Raw genomic sequence first — 16,327 nt, 5'->3', positions numbered from 1 at the left:
TAATGATAGTAAAGATGACCCAAAATCTTGAAAACAAAATGGAGTTACAGATAAATAGACTAGAGACAAGGATTTAGAAGATGCAAGAAATGTTTAATAAGGACCTAGAAGAAATTAAAAAAAAAATGTCAATAAATAATGAATAATGCAATAACTGATATCAAAAGCACTCTGGAAGGAACCAACAGTAGAATAATTGAGGCAGAAGATAGGATAAGTGAGGTGGAAGATAGAATGCTGGAAATAAATGAAGCAGAGAGGAAAAAAGAAAAAAAGAGTTAAAAGAAATGAGTACAACCTCAGAGACCTCTGGGACAATGTTAAATGCACCAACATTCAAATCATAGGAGTCCCAGTAGAAGAAGACAAAAAGAAAGGCCATGAGAAATACTTGAGGAGATAATAGTTGAAAACTCCCCTAAAATGGGGAAGGAAATAGCCACCCAAATCCAAGAAACTCAGAGAGCCCCAAACAGGATAAACCCAAGGTGAAACACTCCAAGACACATATTAATCAAATTAATGAAGACCAAACACGAAAAGCAAATATTAAAAGCAGCAAGGGAAAACCAACAAATAACACACAAAGGGATTCCAATAAGAATAATAGCTGATCTTTCAATAGAAACTCTTCAGGCCAGAAGGAAATGGCAGAACACACTTAAAATGATGAAAGAGAAAAACCTACAAACCAGATTACTATACCTAGCAAGGATCTTATTCAAATGTGAAGGAGAGATCAAAAGCTTTACAGACAAGCAAAATCTGAGAGAATTCAGCACCACCAAACTAGCTCTCCAACAAATGCTAAAGGATCTCCTCTGGACAAGAAACACAGAAAAGTTTTATAAAAACCTAAAACGACAAAGTAAATGGCAACGGGATCATACTTATCAATAATTACCCTAAATGTAAACGGGTTGAATGCCCCAACCAAAAGATAAAAACTGACTAAAAAGATACAAAAACAAAACCACTATATATGCTGTCTACAAGAGACCCACCTCAAACCTAGGGACACATACAGACTGAAAGTGAAGGGCTGGAAAGAGATATTTCATGCAAATGGAGACCAAAAAAAAAAGCAGGAGTAGCAATACTCATATCAGATAAAATAGACTTTGAAATAAAAGCCGTGAAAAGAGACAAAGAAGGAAACTACATAATGATCAAATAATCAATTCAAGAAGAAGATATAACAATTATAAATATACATGCACCCAACATAGGAGCAAAACAATATGTAAGGCAAATGGTTAACAAGTATAAAAGGGGAAATTAGCAGTTTCACAATAATAGTGGAAGACTTTAATACCCCACTCACACCTATGGATAGATCAACTAAACAGAAGGAAACACAAACTTTAAATGATACAATGGAACAGTTAGACATAATTGCTATCTATAGGACATTTCACCCCAAAACAATGAATTTCACCTTTTTCTCAAGTGCATACGGAATATTCTCCAAGACAGATGACTCCCTGGGCCATAAGTCTAGCCCTGGTAAATTAAAAAGAAAGAAAGAAATCGTTTCAAGTATCTTTTCTGATCACAATGCCATAAGATTAGATGTCAACTACTGTTGGGGTCCTTTAATGGACCAGAACCTGGTGGTCCAGGGTCAATGATAAGAAAGTGAAAGAGAGAAAGATAGAGAGAAAAGGAGAGAGAGAGAGAAAGAAAGACATGGGGACCCAAGCCTCTGATGGAGGAAGGGTGCTTTAATGATCTTCCTATGAGTATTTATATATGCTGTGGTACAAGACATTTTTTTGACTATGATAAAGGTCAGAAAACCAAACATACAGCAACCGTTACCAAGGGAACAAGGGAATAATAATAGTCTCAAGGTCAGGAGACAAACCATATCTCAAGAAAGAGGATGGAGACTAACCAGGTTTGTCATAAGGAGAATGTTTACTGAAGGAGACTTGAGCCTGTCTCATCCCATGACCTCAGTCCTGGGAAAGGTGTGTCATTCCACTGATAAGGAACAGAGATTTTATGAGATACAGCACATAGGAATCCTCCTGTTAAACATTCCCTGATAATTCCCCCTTATTTATTTATAATATTTGTAAAAAGGATTCTGACCATTTGAGTCTGTTTGTTTGTTTTTAACAATTTTTGCATGCAGACAATGGTAAACAACAAATATAATTGTCAAGACAATCACCAAAATTACAGTTCCAGATCCGATATTGTGAGTAATGCTTTGAAACCATCCATGTGTGTCTAGCCCAGATAATTGATTAGCTATTTGTTCAGCCAAAGTTTCCAAATTAGTGGAAGAGGGCAAATTTTTAGAAAAGGTTTCAAAGATTTATGTTTGTAATAATTATACATTCAGAGAGGCATTATCATGTATGTCTTGTAAATGAAATTTGATTTGTTCCCAGTTGTAGGGACTATGATTGAACAGGAGTAACACACAATTGAATAGAATTCCAATCACATTTTAGTATCACTTGTTTTTGCACATCAATTAATTGATCTCCAATCCATTTGATGGCTGTTCTTAGGTCCTTTATTTCATCTTGAATATCCTCATTGATCTGAGTCTGAGTGGCGCACATAGTATGAGCATCTTTAGTCCAATTTTGGATAAAATTATGTGTTTGAATTGGGGTTTGTAAAGCAACGCCAGTGACTGTAGCAGTGGTACAAATAGCTATTAATCCCCAAATGCCAAGAATCAGCCATCCAATGAATTGTTTTGATCATCAGAGCAGTTTAGTAAGTAACTGGGAAGCAAGTCCAGCCATGGGACCTTCTCCTATGGCCGCTGGAGATTTATTGGTAACCACAGATTACGTCGAGATGGAAGAATCAAAAGGGAATCATTTCTTCAGGAAATAGAGGAATTAAGACAAGTATATAATTAGCAATTTATACAAGTTACAGAACATAAAGGCTTATTGAATTGTAAGTTTCCTATAGCTACAACAAAAGGAAGTCAAACACAGGCTTGTATAAAATATGATTGATTATAGTGAAAGAAATAATTACTCTGACTACGACTGGTCCCTGTGAAATGTCCGGTCCAAGTCACAAGTTCTTCCATGCTTGCAGCAAATTTCCAGATGTCCCATTGTTCAAGCCCAATCTATTCATCTAGGACGATTCGAGGACAAGGGGGCAGCATTCCACTGTCAAGCCACCCAAGAAGCCCTTTGTCATGGTAATCCTCCATAGCAGTGTTAGTAACCTTCCATGTTACTTGAGTAACATAATCACACACACTGCTATTAATATCACCTGAGCAGTTAGATAACCACATACCATGGGGTCCCCAATCAACAATTGTATGATTAGCCACAAACATTAATTTTCCTGATTTTGCTTGACATTTGTCCCAATGAACAAGAGTATATTTCAAGTTCTTATTAGTAAACCCTTTGTATAGTGTTCTTTGTTCTTTCCCTAACTCTTTCCCTAAAGTTTCAGTAGTATAAACATAGTTCACGGACAAAGGAAGGGCAGTAAATAATCCAAGCAATGTTCGAAAGTCCTCTTTTGGAGGCATGGTGAAAGCCCAAGTTTGTCAGCTAACGTTTATGCATAATTCTGCTGGGCCCATACACAAAGGAAGGACTTCATAACCTAAAAAGATATTAATTAGTTTCCCTTCTTCTTCAGGGTGTGAGGGCCCTTTAAAGCTCCAAGGAGAAGGCATATGTATGGAGTCATTGGTTGAAATGATTGGTCCTTTTTCCGTCCATCCCACAACCTGAAGTAAAGGGGGTTTGGGTATGTAAGCCCAGTAAGTATGATTTATTGATTGGGCTCAAGCGGGGGAGGCTTAAACAAGCAAAGCAAGCAGGACAGCAAAAATATTTTCAGGATTCCGAGGCATTCTCGGTTGAGAAACCAAATTTTTATCTTGATTAGTAAGGGTTTTTATTTGTCCCCAAGAGGGAAAATCATAAGGTCTATGCCGCTGGGGGCGGTGCTTTCTGGAGATCTTTAGAGCCGCCATGGCCTGTATTGAAATTTCTTCCTCCTGGGATTTTTGTTGTTTTGTCTCTACTTTGAAGGTGGGGGCCCCTCCAGTCTTCCAACTCCTCAAAATATCTTTCTGCTCCTGTCAAGACATCTCCCTGTGGTAAGTTTAAAAAATTTAAAACAAATAAAGCTGTATTAACAATAGTTATAGGTTTAGAAAATATCTTATGTTGGAATTTAGCAAAGTATGCTTTAGATAAAGAAGACAGTAGTGTTCCTGCGTATTCCCCCTTTTTAAATTTGTATTCAATTTAATTAATTAATTCATTTATTTATTTTGTAGTTTTAGTGTGTGATGTGTTAATTTGACTATGTCTTGTGTCTGTGGATTATAAGGAATATCTGTGATATGTTTAATAGAAAATGATTGTAAAAACTGTTTGAAATATCTTGAAGTGTAGACAGGGCCATTATCTATTTTCAAAAGTCATATTCCAAGAAAACTTTGTTCTTTTATCAGGAAGAGAAAACAAAATTCCAGATTGGTATCAGCTTATATTTACTGTGAAACATTAGTCATTTACTTAGTCAAAGTAACAATAAAAGATTTCAAAGACAGTCTAATGTCATAAGAAACTTGAATCATGCATAAAACTCTCTTTCATTTGCTATAAACACCTTTTATATTTTTTGTATTTATCATTTTATATATCCACTCAGAGAACAGCCACCTGTAAATTCAGATTTATTTATTTTTAATTTAGAACTGTTTGATTTGTAAGTGCTTACTTTTCTTTAGGCCAGATAAATAGAGCTCGTTGACTAACTGGCCTTTAGCAATTTTGTCCAAGGACAAAGAATGAGGCATACATAAATCTGGACAGACAGAGAATTCATAATTTTATATTTAAAATGTTTTTGCCCTGTTTTTTCCTTGGCTTGAAGTTCTACCAATTTTCTCATGCCTGGAGTTTCAAACAGAGTGGGCTGTGTATCTCAAGGACATGATAAGAGTTAACTTCAGGTTTTTCCCGGACATGTTTTTGTTTTTCAGGCAGGATCAGAGCTCAAAAAAAAAAAAGTTTTAATAAGCCAGCTTTTTCCTAATTGTAGGTGAAAAAATAAATAATTTTGCAAATTCTAAAGGACTACATTTTAATCAGTTTTTTTCTGGAGTCTAAAGAATATCATGGCCATTCAGTTTTAAACATGTCATTTTTCTTTTTTGTAGTCATATTTTTTTGTCTAAAATTTAAACCAGGCAGTGTTCAAATCAGCTCTGTTGATAGGGGCAGATTGGCTGATAAGATGTTTTCCCTGCAGGGATTGTCTTTCTAAAATGGGTATAGATCTGTTCTATTGGGTGTTTTAGTTGGGGAAGAAGTCCTGTGGAGGAATGAAGAGAGGGGGGTATAAATAATTTTAGAGGTAAATTAAGTCTAATGCGAGTAGGAAACTGTTTTTGTAATTTATTTTGTATTAAATAGAGTTCCTCTTGTGCCTCTTAAGAAAGTGAACGAGGACTATTTAAATTAGGAGCTCATTTCAAAGTATTAAATAAATTAATCAGTTGATATTTAGCAATGCTTAATGAGAGTCTAATGCAGTTTATATTGCCTAAGAGTTTTTGAAGATCATTTAAAGTTAATAATTTATCAATATGAATCTGTGTTAGGGAGTAATATGTTGTCTATTAACAACAAATCCTAAATAATGGTAAGGTATAGACATTTGAATTTTTTCAGGGGGAATGATTAATCCAGAGTTGTTGTTTTTTTTTTTTTTTTATAAATTTATTTATTTTAGTTGGGGGCTAATTACTTTACAATATTGTAATAGTTTTTGCCATACATTGACATGAATCAGCCATGGGTTTACATGTGTTCCCCTTCCTGGACCCCCCACCCACCTCTCTCCCCATCCCATCCTTCTGGATCATCCCATTGCCCCGGCCCTGAGCCCTTGTCACATGCTTCGAACATGGAATGGTGTTCTGTTTCACAGATGATAATATACATGTTTCAATGCTATTCTCCCAGAACGTCCCACCCTCACCTTCTCCCTCAGAGTCCATAAAATTGTTCCATGCATCTGTGTCTCTTATTCTGTCTCGCATATAGGGTTATCGTTACCATCTTTCAAATTCCATATATATGCATTAGTATACTGTATTGGTGTTTTTCTTTCTGGCTTACTTCACTCTGTATAATGGGCTCCAGTTAATCCAGAGTTTTTTAAGCATTGTTGAGCTATATCAAACATGTGTTGAGCTTTTAAAACAGATGGAACCGAAAACAATATATCATCCATATAATGAATAATAAGAAAGTCAGGAAATTATTTTCTCACAGATTCAAGGGCTTTGCTATGTAGTATTGACACATGGTGGGAGAATTCATCATTCCTTGAGGCAGCACAGTTCATTGGTACCGTTTATGAGGCCCAATAGGATTAGGATAAGGGAGGGAGAAAGTGAATCTTTCCCGTCTAAAGGGTGTAGGGGTATATTGAAAAAACAATCTTGTAAATCAATAATAATAATAACATGTCAATTTTGATGAATAGTGGTAGGTGATGGGATTCCTTGTTGTAATGCACCCATAGGTTTTATAGATGCATTAACTTTTCTAAGGTCTATTAAGAGGTACCATTTGTTAGATTTCTTTCTTATAAAAAAAAAAAATAGGAGCGTTCCAAGGAGAGCAAGATTCCTCAATATGTGTCAATTCTAATTGTGTGTCTATAAGTTCTTTAGTAGCCTGTAGTTTTTCTTTCGTAAGGGGCCATTGCTCTGTCCAAATAGGCTCATCATTCTTCCAAGTTATTTTAATAATTGCTTTGTCTGTTAAATGAGCAGTGGCCCCTAGGAAAAATGTGGAATGTATATCTGAGTTTGCCATTGCATAAGTAAGTCCCTGCTTATCAGATTAAGGGGTGCATTTATTACATAAGGTCTTAATGTTGCAGGTTGGCCTTCTGGTCCCTCACATGGGTATATTTGAACACTTTTATAGAATTCTTGCACTCTAGTTTGAGAAATCCTTGCAATTTGGCAAGAGACCTTTTGTGTAGGCCAGGATTTGGGCCATAAATATTTGGAAATAATAGTAATATTAGATCCAGTGTCAAGGAGACCAGAAAACCATAAATTTTTATATTTATATTTGGTGGGCATATTCAGATACCAATGACATCTATAAAGATTGCTTTTGATCTGTATTGCCGAATTTGCCCATCTGTACATCATTAGAGGAGTTAATAGAAATGTAAGGCAAAACAAGTAATTGAACAATTTTTTCCCCGTTTTTGAATTGCCATAGAATCTGAGATGACATCATAATTTGAATCTCTCCTTTATAATCTGAATCAACTACTCCAGGGTGAACAGTAATTCCTTTAGAAGTCAAGCTAGATCGGCCAAGTAAAAGACCAAAAGTTTGTAGGGGAAGGGGCCCATAAAGTCCAGTAGGTATTCTAGAAGGAACTGCTTGAAGGTAAAGGAAAAAATCATTTAGGGCTGGTGTATCGACGGCAGCACTGCCAGATGATGAGGGTTTGAGGGAAAAGATAAAATTTGTCTCCGGTTTTTGTTGAAGGGGAACTGGGGAGTCCCCTGCTTGAAGTTTCCTGGAATAGGTTTTCCTTCAATATCAAATTTAGATTTACAATCTTTGGCCCAATGCATTCCTCTGCAGCGAGGGCAGATTCTTGGAGGTTTTTTATTAGCTTTCTTAGGGCAGTCTCTTTTTAAATGGTTCTTATCTCCATATGTAAAGCATCCTTCATTTCCCTTTCTAAAGGCAACAGTCATTGTCTCAGCTAGCATTTGCATCTTTTGAGTTTCTGATCCTAGATTGTGACAAGCCTTCAAATAATCAATAATAGTCCCAGTCTCATGAATTGGAGTGATAGCCTTTTGACATTTCTGATTTGTATTCTCATAAGCAAGTAACTTTTTCAGCTATTTTTTGGCTTCTTCTCTGATTACAGTATGGGAAATAGCAGTTTCTAATCTAGCTAAAAAATCAGCATAACTTTCATTAGGTCTTTGTAATATTTTATTGTAGCTACTTGTAGGCTCTCCTTGAGGAGTAATTTGATCCCAAGCTTCAAGGGCCACTGTTTTTAATTGTACATGCAACAAGGGAGGGCATTGTATTTGCACTTCTATGGCATCAAATTGTCCGGTGCCAGTTAACATTTCAAAAGTAATTTGGTTTGGGGGAGTGCCAGCTCGAGCATTCTTGTTAGCATGATCTCAGGATATATCATGAAACCACACTGTCCACTGAAGATGTTTTCTTGATTTAAGGAGAGTTAACTCTGGGACCAAAGATAGGCTTTAGTCATTTAAAGCTTTGTGTGTAAAATTTTATTTAAAGTGACAGAACAGAGAAAACTTCTGTCTTAGATATCAAAAAGAGGGTAGAAAGAGTATTTGTCTTATTAGTTTAAGTGAGACCTTATACCTTTTTCAATTAGTTATTGAGAATAGATAAAAATAATACTTTAAAATGGTAAGAGTTCTATTAGGCCCTTTCCCAAGACATACATTCTGAGATAACTTTGGCATAAGATTAGCCAGGGAGAACAGGTTCCAGATAATGTCTCTGGGCAAGATATATTGTTGCTGTGGAATCAGGGGTACAAGTCTTGAGATACAAGTTCCTAGGCAAGATTTGTTACAATTATAATCATTAAGGTAGAGCCTAAGAAAAGCATTTCCATGAGTAAGACACTGTGCTGTGTAATTATTAGTTTTGGACCTAAAGAAGGGTCAGTTTCCCGGCAAGATACATTGTTGCATAGGGCTTAAGGAAAGCATGAATCAGAATGTTTGCTTCCCCTTTATAGGTCCTTGGACTGTCTGCTTAAGTTTTAATTCTTTCATTTTCTCCTGCTTTTAGGAGAATATGGTTGTCAGGGAAAGGGGTGGAGAAATCTTTTTGTAACCTCTTCCTGCTGGGAAGGGGTGTAGGCCTTAAAATCATTCTATAACCTCTTCCTGCTGGGAAGGGGCATAGGTCCTAATTTGTTGAGGCAATAGACTGTAAGAGCATGAATAAGCATTTGTGATTTAATTGTCTAAGCCACTTAGATATAAAATTCACTATAAAGTTACAGATATAAAAAGCAAACAGCAAGAAGAAGGCGACTAGAATTATTACAGTCAAGATAGTTTTCCACCAATTGAAGAGAAAAATGGTGGGGCTTTCCAGCCGTTTAACCCATGTCTCAGTACTTACCAGCCTCAATAGGCTCTGGGTCACTCTGGCCGAACTGCCACATATACCAGTCCCTTTTCTGGGTGACACTTGTTGGGGTCCTTTAATGTACCAGAATCTGGTGTTCTGGAGTCAACAATACGAAAGTGAAAGTGAGAAAGATAGAGAGAAAAGGAGAGAGAGAGAGAGAGAGAAAGAAAGACTCGGAGACCCAAGCCTCTGATGGAGGAAGGGTGCTTTAATGATCTTTCTGAATACATATGCTGTGGTACAAGACATTTCTTTTGACAATGATAAAGGTCAGAAAACCAAACATACAGCAACCGTTACCAAGGGAACTAGGGAATAATAATAGTCTCAAGGTCAGGAGACAAATCATATCTCAAGAAAGAGGATCGAGACTAACCAGGTTTGTCATAAGGAGAATGTTTGCTGAAGGCGACCCGAGCCTGTCTCATCCCATGACCTCAGTCCTGGGAAAGGTGTGTCGTTCCACTGATAAGGAACAGAGGTTTTATGAGAAACAGCACGTAGGAATCCTCCTGTTAAACATTCCCTGACAATTTGAGGATTCATGAGAAACAGCACGTAGGAATCCTCCTGTTAAACTCCCCTGATAAACTACAGGAAAAGAAAAAAAAAAAGAAAAGATTAAAAATACAAACATATGGAGGCTAAACAACACGTTTCTGAATAACCAATAAATCACAGAAGAAATTTTTAAAAAAAGAAATTAAAATATGCATAGAAATGAATGAAAATCCAACAGCCCAAAACCTATGGGATTCAGTAAAGCAGTGCTAAGGGGAAGGTTCATAGCAATACAAGCTTACCACAAAAATCAAGAGAAAAATCCAATAAATAACCCAACTTTCCACCTTAAGTAGCTAGAAAAAGAAGAAATGAAGAACCCGAGGGTTAGTAGAAGGGAAGAAATCATAAAAATTAGTGCAGAAAGAAATTAAAAAGAAATAAAGGAGACTACAGCAAAAATCAACAAAACTAAAAGCTAGTTCTTTGAGAAGATAAATGAAATAGACAAACCATTTGCCAGACTCATCAAGAAAAAAAAAAAAGGAGAAGAATCAAATAAACAAAATTAGAAATGAAAATGGAGAAATCACAACAGACAACACAAATATAAAGGATCATAAGATCCCACTATCAACAACTATATGCCAAAAAAATGGACAACTTGGAAGATAAGGACGAATTCTTAGAAAAGCATAACCTTCCAACACTGAACCAAGAAGAAATAGAAAATCTTAAGAGACCCAGTACAAACACAGAAATCAAAACTGTAATCAGAAATCTTCCAAAATACAAAAGGCCAGGACAAGATGGCTTCACAGGTGAATTCTACCAAAAATTTAGAGAATAACTAACACCTATCCTACTCAACCTCTTCCAGAAAATTGCAGAGGAAGGTAAACTGCCAAACTCAACCCTAATACCAAAACCAAAGATGCCAGAAAAAAAAGAAAAGTACAGGCCAATATCACTGATGAAAATAGATGCAAAGATCCTTAACAAAATTCTAAAAAACAGAATCCAACAACATATTAAAAAGATAATACATCACGACTAAGTGGGCTTTATCCCAGGGATGCAAGGATTCTTCAGTATTCACAAATCAGTCAATGTGATACACCACATTTACAAATTGAAAGATAAAAAACCATACAATTATCTCAATAGATGCAAAGAAAGACTTTGACAAAATTCAACATCCTTTTATGATAACAACAACAACAAAACCTCCAGAAAGCAGGCAGAGAAAGAATATACTTCAAAATAATAAAAACCATATGTGATAAACCCACAGCAAACATTATCCTCGATGGTGAAAAATTGAAAGCATTTCCCCTAAAGCCAGGAACAAGACAAGGATGTCCAATCTTACCACTACTATTCAACATAGTTTTAGAAGTTTTAGCCACAGCAATCAGAGAAGAAAGAGAAATAAAAGGAATCCAGATTGGAAAAGAAGAAGTAAAAATCTCACTGTTTGCAGATGACAGGATCCTTTACATAGAAAACCCTAAAGACACTACCAGAAAATCATTAGAACTAATCAGTGAATAAAGTAAAGTTGCAGGATATTAAATTAATACACAGAAATCCCTTGCATTCCTATACACTAACAATGAGAAAACAGAAAAGAAAACTAAGGAAAAATCCCATTCACTACTGCAATGAAAAGAATAAAACACTGAGGAATAAATCTACCTAAAGAAACAAAAGACCTATATATAGAAAACTATAAAACACTGTTGAAAGCAATCAAAGAGGACACAAATAGATGGAGAAATATCCCTTGTTCATGGATCAGAAGAATCAGTATAGTGAAAATGAGTATACTACCCAAAGCAATCTATAGATTCAGTGCAATCCCTATCAAGCTACCAACAGTATTTTTAAGAGAACTAGAACAAATAATTTCACAATTTGTATGGAAATACAAAAAAACTCAAATAGTCAAAGCAATCTTGAGAAAGAAGAATGAAACTGGTAGAATCAACCTGCCTGACTTCAGACATTCTACAAAGCTACAGTCATTAAGACAGTATGGTACTGGCACAAAGACAGAAATGTAGATCAGTGGAACAAAATAGAAAGCCCAGGGATAAATCCACGCACTTAGGATAACTTATCTTTGACAAAGGAGGCAAGAATATACAAAGAAGAACAGACAATTTTTTTAACAAGTGGTGCTGGTCAATCACTTGCAAAAGAATGAAACTGGAACACTTTCCAACATCATACACAAAAATAAACTCAAAATGGATTAAAGATCTAAACATAAGATCAGAAACTATAAAACTCCTAGTGGAAAACATAAGCAAAACACTCAGACAAAAATCACAGCAGGATCCTCTATGACTCACCTCCCAGAGTAATGGAAATAAAAGCAAAAATAAGCAAATGGGACCTAATTAAACTTAAAAGCTTTTGCACAACAAAGGAAACTATAAGCAAGGTGAAAATACGCCTTCAGAATGGGAGAAAATAACAGCAAATGAAGCATCTGACACAGAATTAATCTCAGAAATATACAAGCAACTCTTGCAGCTCAATTCCAGAAAAATAAATGACCCAATCAAAAAATGGGCCAAAGAACTAAATGAACAGTTCTCCAAAGAAGACATACAGATGGATAACAAACACAAGAAAAGATGCTGAACATCATTCATTATCAGAGAAATGCAAATCAAAACCACAATGAGGTACCGTTCACCCTGGTCAGAATGGCTGCTGTCAAAAAGTCTACAAACATTAAATGCTGGAGAGGGTATGGAGAAAAGGGAACCCTCACACTGTTGGTGGGAATGCAAACTAGTATAGCCACTATGGAGAACAATGTGGAGATTCCTTAAAAAACTGAAAATAGAACTGCCATACAACCCAGCAATCCCACTGCTGGGCATACACACCAAGGAAAACAGAATTGAACAAGACACATGTACCCCAGTGTTCATCACAGCCCTGTTTACAATAGCTAAGACACGCAAGCAGCCTAGATGTCCATTGGCAGAGGAATGGATAAGAAAGCTGTGGTTTATATACACAACGGAATATTACTCAGCTATTAAAAAATGCATTTGAATCAGTTCTAATGAGGTGAATGAAGCTGGAGTCTATTATACAGAGTGAAGTGAATCAGAAAGAAAAACAGCAATGCAGTATATTAATGCATATATATGGAATTTAGAAAGATGGTAATGATGACACTATATGCGAGACAGCAAAAGAGACACAAATGTAAAGAACAGACTTTTGGACTCTGTGGGAGAAGTCGAGGGTGGGATGATTTGAGAGAATAGCATTGAAACATGTATATTACCATATGTAAAATAGATTGCCAGTCCAGGTCAATGAATGAGACAGGGCGCTCAAGACCTGTGCACTGGGATAACCCTGAGGGATGGGATGGGGAGGAAGGAAGGAGGAGGGTTCAGGATGGGGGACACAAGTATACCCATGGCTGATTCATGTCAATGTATGGCAAAAACCACTACAATATTGTAAAGTAATTAGCCTCCAATTAAAATTAATTAATTAATTTTTGATAATCAATTGTATTTCTATATATTAATAACAAATTTAAAAATCATTTACAATAGCATCAAAAATACTAAAACATTTAGGAATAAATTCAGTTAAGAAGGTGAAATATCTCCACTCTGAAAATTACAAGATAACAATGAAAGAAGCTGAAGAAGATATAAATAAATAGAAAAGTATCTTCTGTTCAGGAATTGAAAGGATCAACACGATAAAAATATTAATTGAAACAAACCTATCTATAGATTCAATGCAAAACCTTTCAAAATTCTATTGGCATTTTCTACTACATATGTATCAGACTTCCTTAGTGGCTCAGAAGGTAAAGCGCCTGCCTACAATGTGGGAGACCCAGGTTCAATCCCTGGGTCAGGAAGATCTCCTGGAGAAGGAAATGGCAACCTACTCCAGCATTCTTGCCTGGGAAATCCCATGGATGGAGGGGCCTGGTAGGCTACAGTCAGTCTGTGGGGTTGCAAAAAGTTGGACACGACTGAGTTAACCCAAAAAATCCTAAGTAAGAAGAACGAAGCAAAAGATATCAACTGATTTCAAGCTATATTATAAAGCTATGGTCACCAAACATTGTGCACATACTGAAGTAAAAATAGACAAAAGACCAATGAAACAAAATCAAGAGTGCAGAAACTAACCCAAGAGTAGATGGTTAACTAATACTTGGAGAAGGGTCCAAGAATACTGAATGCAGAAAATTCAGCCTTTTTAATAAACAGTACTTGTATCATTGAATAGTCATGTGTAAAAGAATGAAACGGGACCCCCTATCTTTTCCACTCACGAAAATCAACTTAAACTGAATTAAAAGCAGGTAGACCTAAAACCAAGAAACATCCAGAAGAAAACATAGGAATAAAACTCTTAGGTGTTGGTAAAGACTTTTTGGATATGATCCCTAAATCACAAGCAACAAAACAAACAAAAAAATAAACAAGTAAGACCACATCAAACTAAAAGGCTTCTGAACAGCAACAGAAGCCACCTACAGAGAAAAAACAAATGATGGGATGGAAAATTTTTGCAAACCCTATATTTGACAGATGTTAATATCTAAAACACATACAGAACTCATACAACTAACAGCAAAAAATCCAATTAAAAGTGGGCAAAGAATATTAATGGACAAAAAGATATATAAAAGGCCAACAGACACACGAAAATATGCTCAATAGCACTAATCCTGGGGCTTCTCATGTGGCACTAGTGGTAAAGAACCTGCCTGCTAATGCAGGAGACATAAGAGATGTGAGTTTGATCCCTGGGTCAGGAAGATCCCCTGGAGGAGGAAATGGCAACCTACTCCAGTATTCTTGCTTGGAGAATCCCATTGACAGAGGAGCCTGGTGGGCGATGGTCCATGGGGTCTCAAAGAGTCGGACGTGGCTGAAGCAACTGAGCATGCAGAACATATGTGAATGCAGAGCTCTAATCCCTATGGAAATGCAAATCAAAACCACAATGAAATATCACCTCATATCTGTTATAATGGCAATTGTGAGAAGCACAATAAAAAACAAATAATAGCATAGATGTGGAGAAATGCAACACTTGTGCACTGAGAATGGAAGTCCAAGATCAGGGTGCCATCAGAGTTGAGCTCTAGAGCAAGCTCTCTTCCTGACTTGTGGAAGGCCACCATGTCTTTATATATTCATATGGCAGGGACAAAATGAGAGACAGAAGATCCTCTAGGTTTGTTCTTATGTGGCAACTTATTCCATCAAGTCAGAGAATTAGTGGCAATAAATAAGAAAGGATACATACTTTACAGGCTTAATTATGGAAAACCACTAAGGAAAAATTAAAAAAAAAGATAATAAATAGCAATAGCAACAAACTCTGTTGCATGGGAGAAGGGTTCTGATTTCCAGAGTTACCACATTATATTATTTTAAAATGTTGTTATCAACAGGAAAGTACAATGTATCCAAAGAAATAAAATATGATTGCCTATAAATGGAGACTGGGATGAGATAGGAGGAGTCAGTATCAACTGTATTTGAAGACTGAAGATGTTAGACTTCTTAGACAAAGGCTTTAAATCAAGTCTTTTAAATACGTTTAATAAATTGAAGGAAATTGTATTAAAAGTCTAAAGGAAGGTTTAAAATGATGTCTTATGAAATAGAAGATATCAAAAACATAAAAATTATAATGAATAACCTAATAAAAATTCTGGAGATAAAAAAGTACAGTAAGAGATGAAAACATTCAGGACAGAAGTTCAATTACAGATTTGATCTAACAGAAGTAACCAATTAATCTGAAAATAGATCAATTGATACTATCTAGTCTCAGGGACAGATAGGAAAAAAAGTAGAAGAAAAATTATGGAGACTTGAGTATTGTGGGACACCATAAAGCATACCAATCATGTATAATGAAAGCTATAGAATAAGAAGAGAGAGACAGAAGGGAAAACCAAATATTTGAAAAATTGCTGGCTGAGAACTTTCCAAATTTGATAAAAAATATGAACTTACACATCCAAGAAGATTAGAAAACTTCACATAGGACAAATACAGAGATTCACAATATGAATCATTAAAAAAAAAAAAAACTGTTGAAAGGTAAATACAAACTTGAAAACAATAAGAGAATGGGCTCAATACATGAAAGGGACCTGCAATATATTTATCAACTGATTCCTCATCAAAAACTATGGAACCTATATTTAAAGTGCTAAAAGGAAAATACAATCAAGTATTCTTTATTCAGCAAAACTATCCTTTAGAAATGAAGAGTGATAGTGTACATGTTATTATGTTACTTTCTCTTATTTTCCCACCCTCTCTTTCTCCCACTGTTTCCATGCTGGAACATCATATCCTGTGTTCTGTGACAACCTAGTGGGAGGTGGGAGGGCAGTACAAGAGGGAGGGGAGCCTATAGCTGATTCATGTTGATGTATCAGAAACCAACACAATATTATAAAGTAATTATATTCCAATTAAAAATAAACTTAAAAAATAGATAACCAACAAGGTCCTACTGTATAACACAGAAAATCCTGCTTAATAGTCTGTAATAATATAAATGGGAAAAGAATTTGAAGAATGGATACATGTATA

At 35.8% G+C, this 16,327-nt stretch overlaps 2 long non-coding RNA genes across 2 annotated transcripts in view; both read left to right on the top strand.

Annotated features, from left to right (window-relative positions):
- The first annotated feature begins 3,774 nt into the window (after window positions 1–3,774).
- LOC145522355 (uncharacterized) overlaps window positions 3,775–16,327 on the top strand; it is a 74,113-nt gene continuing 61,560 nt past the window's right edge. The window contains exon 1 of the long non-coding RNA XR_014065995.1: window positions 3,775–4,108. This is a non-coding gene — a long non-coding RNA (uncharacterized LOC145522355). The remainder of the gene's footprint in view (window positions 4,109–16,327) is intronic.
- Window positions 7,078–9,906, top strand: LOC145522357 (uncharacterized). The gene is made up of 2 exons (XR_014065997.1): window positions 7,078–9,703; window positions 9,759–9,906. It is a non-coding gene; the product is annotated as an uncharacterized LOC145522357 (long non-coding RNA).

The sequence above is a fragment of the Giraffa tippelskirchi genome, chromosome 10 (assembly GCF_054371585.1).
Source record: "Giraffa tippelskirchi isolate mGirTip1 chromosome 10, T2T-mGirTip1v1.2.pri, whole genome shotgun sequence".
NCBI classification, from domain to species: domain Eukaryota; kingdom Metazoa; phylum Chordata; class Mammalia; order Artiodactyla; family Giraffidae; genus Giraffa; species Giraffa tippelskirchi.
The sequence above is the reverse complement of the archived record's forward strand: the minus strand, read 5'-3'. Positions and strand labels throughout refer to the sequence as shown.